We start from the raw sequence: 4622 nt of genomic DNA, 5'->3' as shown, positions 1-4622 counted from the left end.
TCTCATTTAAATATCATTTCCATTTTTTAAACATTAACCATATAATCTAAAAGCAATGATATATAACATAAGGGTTTGGCTCTTATCAAGTATCAGTCATTCAATCAGTAAGCACTGTCCCACAACACTGCTAGAGCAGGCCCTCATCATCTCATGTCTATAAAGTATTACAACAGTCTTTGGGTTGTTCTTCCTCTCTCAATTCTCTCCCCATTTTAGCCTGTCTTCCACTTAGCTGTTAATCATCCCAAAGTACGGATCTGACCTTGATATCCCCTTGTCCAATTAATTCTAGTGGCTCCCCATCACCCCTCAATCAAATACAAAAAAAAAATATTCAGTGGTCAAGACCTTGATAACTACCCCTTTCTTATTTTTTTAAGTATTCTTACATCTTACTTCCCTACCATGTACTGTGGGATCCAATGACACTGGCCTTCATCATAGATCTCTTTTAGGAAAAAATAATCCGAGAGAATTCTTCCTCTTACCACATCATTGAAGGTTTCTCTTCTTTTTGAAGAGACCTCAGTAGACACATTTATTTTATACCAGTGGTCATATTCTAGCCCATCAAATCTTGCTGTGTTTTATGCTACCCTTGCTATGCATAAAACATGATAGGAGATAATTGAATAACTGGTATAGCATAGGGACACTTCCACTACTTAGGTCCCCTTAGAATCAAAAAGGCCTGTAACTTTACAACAAAGAACTTGTATTTTATTTGGCAATCCTGGTGTATGATATTCTTTTGGTATTCCTAGACATAACTTGCTGACATTTCTCAAAATGGGAAATAGAAATAGTCAAAGAGGGCTTTGACTTGTGGTAAAATTTTTTGGATCATGCCCAGCCAGCACACCCTACATACTTGCCTCATCATACACAGATCTTTTTGAGATTCCTGAAACTTTCATCAAATTCACTAGCGAAATGAGACCATAATGGGAAACTAGTTAGTAAGTTGGCTTTAAACCAATAAGCCCATATAGCCTTTTTCTGATCCCATAGCTGCTAAGCATATGAATGCAAATATAGCAGCAGCACTGCCCCTAAAGCTGCCTTTTGTTATTAACCAAACTGAATCTTCATTTGCTTTCTAGTGGTTCTGCTTTCCCTTTTCTCTCTATTGCTTTGAATAACTCTAGGGAATTCTACTTGGCCCAAATACACCATCTGTGCCTCCAGATCCCATAGGAAACTCATTTATATTCAATTTCCTCAGAACCACCCTGTGATCCAATAACTTCTGAACTACTATAGCATTATAAGGAGGTATGTAACCTTTTAGCATATTGAACACACATGTTTCAATGCAAGCACTATTAAAGTTGTCTTTTATGGCAGTGGAAATTTCATCTAGAATTCCAAGGGCCTCACCTCTCTCAGACCTCTTTTCTAATTCTTCAACTCCTTTTAGGACTTCCTTGTAAAACTGTGTGTATCCTTTGATGTAGCAATACCATTACTAGCTCTGTGTCTCAAAGGGAATTTTTAGCAAGGGAAAAGAAACTATATGTGTGTGTGTTTCTATATATATATATATATATATATATATATATATAAATATGTGTGTGTCTGTGTGTGTGTATACATATAGAGACACATGCATATATACACATATAAATATAAATAGATATACACACATACATACATATTAGGGAATGGCTGAATAAGTTGTATATGAATATAATCGATTTCAGAAAAAAACAAAACAAAACAAAAAACCTGGGAAGCCTAACAAAAACTAATAAAAAGTGAAGTGAATTGAGCAGAACTAGGAGAACATTGGGAAGAGTAACAGCAATATTGTATGATGAAGAACTGTGAATGACTTAACTATTCTCACTAATACAATTATGTACTAACTCAGCCTTCAAAAAGTCATTGTTATAGGCCAACATGGGGAGGAACCAGCACTCAGGTGGTCCCCAAGCACATGTGGGTCACCTCAGTCAAGCAGCATGACCACAAAAGGCAATGGGTAGCCTTGGGGAGGTGGTCTGTGATGTTGTTGTTGCCATAGGAATCTCAGTTGGGCCCAGCTTCTTCTGGTAGTGCGTATGCAGGAGGCCAGTGCAGGAGAGAAATTTTTAGTTTTTTGTTGCACTGAAATAAAGCCAAATCAGTCCAAAGATACTTTGTCAAAAATGTCTTTCCCTTATTTGAGAAATCAGATTTCTTTTTTATTTTATTTTATTTTATTTTATTTCATTTTTGGTGAGGCAATTGGGGTTAAGTGACTTGCCTAGGGTCACACAGTCAGTAAGTGTCAAATGTCTGAGGCCAGATTTGAACTCAGGTCCTCCTGACTCCAGGGCTGGTGCTCTATCCAGTGCGCCATCTAGCTGCCCCTAGATTTCTTTTTAAAAAATAATATTTTATTTTCCCCAGTTAGATTTAAAAATAATTTTAATGTCCATTTTTAAAACTTTGTTTTCCAAATTCTCTTCCTCCCTCCCCCTCTTAAGACCACAAACAATTCAATATAAGTTATACATGTGTAATCATGCAAAACATTTCTATATTAATCAGGTTGTAAAATAAAAGAAACAAACAAAAAAAACTTAAGAAAAAGAAACTAAAAAACAAAGCTTCAATCTGTATTCAGACACCATTAGTTCTTTCTCTGGAGATGGATCCCATTTTTTATAAGCCCTTCAGAGTTGTCTTAGATCAATGCATTGCATAGAGTAGTCAAGTCATTCACAGCTGGTCATCTTACACATTGCTGTTACTTTGTATACAGAACATCTCACTTTTCATCAGCTCATGTAAGTCCTTCCTGGTTTTTCTGAGAGCATCTTACTCATCATTGCAGATAATATTGTTACTAAATTTCCTTCCTTCCTACTCTCTCCTCATGCCTTTTACTCTATTTTCTATCTCTTTTAACCCTTTCCCTCCTCAAAGGTGTTTTACTTCTGACAGCACCGTCCACCAATCTGCCCTCCCTTCTATTGCCCCCCCCATCCTTTTTCCCATCTATTTTCCTGCAGGGTAAGATAGATTACTATACACACTTGAGGATGTATGTTATCCCCTCTTTGAGCCAATTCTGATGAGAGTAAGATTCACTCACTTCCAAGAACCTCCCCTACTTTCCCCTCCACTATTTAAGCTTTTCCTTGTTTCTTTCGTGTGAGATACTTTACCTCATTTCAATTCTTCAATGGGGTTGCGTCAGCACTGCAAGGCCATAATGATCTATGCTTTACTCTCACCCCTGTAAAACAGACCATTCCTGACAGCCTTCCAAGTTGTCTTTGGCTGGAATATGATTTCACCCTGTCTTTTTTCTGGGCTCTGGTGCTACAGGAATTGTCTTATGACATTATTTGAAGGTATTTGGAGAGGTCCTGGGGAGAGTTCAGGTAAGTTATTGTCTTTCCTCCACCATCTTGGCTCTGGCCCCCTAATAATTCTGGTTTTAAAAGTGTTATTTTCTTTGGTATCTTTTTGTGTCTCTTACCAAGTTTTTTATTCTCTTTTCATATTTTTTGTATCACTCTCATTTTTTTTAATACTTTCTATACTTCTCATTTGATTTTTAAAATCCCTTTTGAGTACTTCCATGCATTCTTGTTTGGCTTGTGTCCAGTTCACATTTTTTTTTTCTTTTCAGGTTTGTTTATAGCTGTTTTGGCATTAGTGTCTTTTGGCCTTTTGTTTTGATTTTCCTTGTCACCATAATTGTCCTATATTGTGTTTGCTCATTTTTCCAACTTATTTCTTGACTTTCAACTTTATATTAAAGTTCGGCTGTCCTCCCAGGTTGGAGGGAGCATTGTCTTAAACTTCAGGTATTTTGTGCTGCTGTTTTCAATGTTAGTTCTGGGTTCTATAAAATTTTGGTGTTGTCATGTGATATGATCCAAGGAGAGGTGTGGTCATTGCTTTGCTGGGCTGTTGTGTGATCTTTACCCATAAATTAACCTTGCTTCCCTGCAAACACAAGTACAAGCATTCCTCTTGTCCCTGGAGCTTAGACTAGGACCCCTGATTTCATGAAACTGAAAATTCTAATTCTCTTTTCTTACTCGGGACTGTGACCAGGGACCCTGTTTCCCAGGGACAAAAAGTGCTGGTATTCCTCTTTGCCCTGGACCTGTAATCTGGAACTGCATTTAGATAATGCAAGAGTGTCTTACATAATCAAGGTGCCATCAAAGGATCCCTTAAAATATCTTTCTGACTAGTTGTCTGACTCTCTTACCATATCTCGGCTGAGTGTTTTTGATGCTGCTTCTTTTGCCACAGTGACCTCCAAGGCCTACTGGGGTTGTTGTCAGGTACACACTATGCTCCTGCCTGACCTTTGCTTCAGTGTCACAAATTTCTCCTAAGGTTTCTTGGGCTTGAAAAATGTTTCTCCCTGACTTTTTCATGGCTCTGACACTCTAGAATTTAATCTGATGAATTATTTTAAAATTATTTTGGGGAGAAATATTTGAAGAGTATATATTAGTTGCTTCTTGTACTCAGCATTTCTTACTATATAATACTCTACCACTTATTGACATTCGGAAGCCATCCCCAGTTAGCTTAAAATGTGAAACTTATTTTTGTTTGGTGGAAAATAATGATGGCTTTACAAAATAGCCACATTCAATATGCAA

General features: G+C 37.2%; 1 pseudogene; it reads right to left on the bottom strand.

Annotated features, from left to right (window-relative positions):
- Positions 1-395: 395 nt before the first annotated feature.
- LOC122746448 lies at positions 396-4391 on the bottom strand (annotated as a pseudogene).
- Between the last annotated feature and the right edge of the window lie 231 nt (positions 4392-4622).

Source organism: Dromiciops gliroides, chromosome 1 (genome assembly GCF_019393635.1).
Source record: "Dromiciops gliroides isolate mDroGli1 chromosome 1, mDroGli1.pri, whole genome shotgun sequence".
NCBI classification, from domain to species: Eukaryota; Metazoa; Chordata; class Mammalia; order Microbiotheria; family Microbiotheriidae; genus Dromiciops; species Dromiciops gliroides.
The sequence above is the reverse complement of the archived record's forward strand: the minus strand, read 5'-3'. Positions and strand labels throughout refer to the sequence as shown.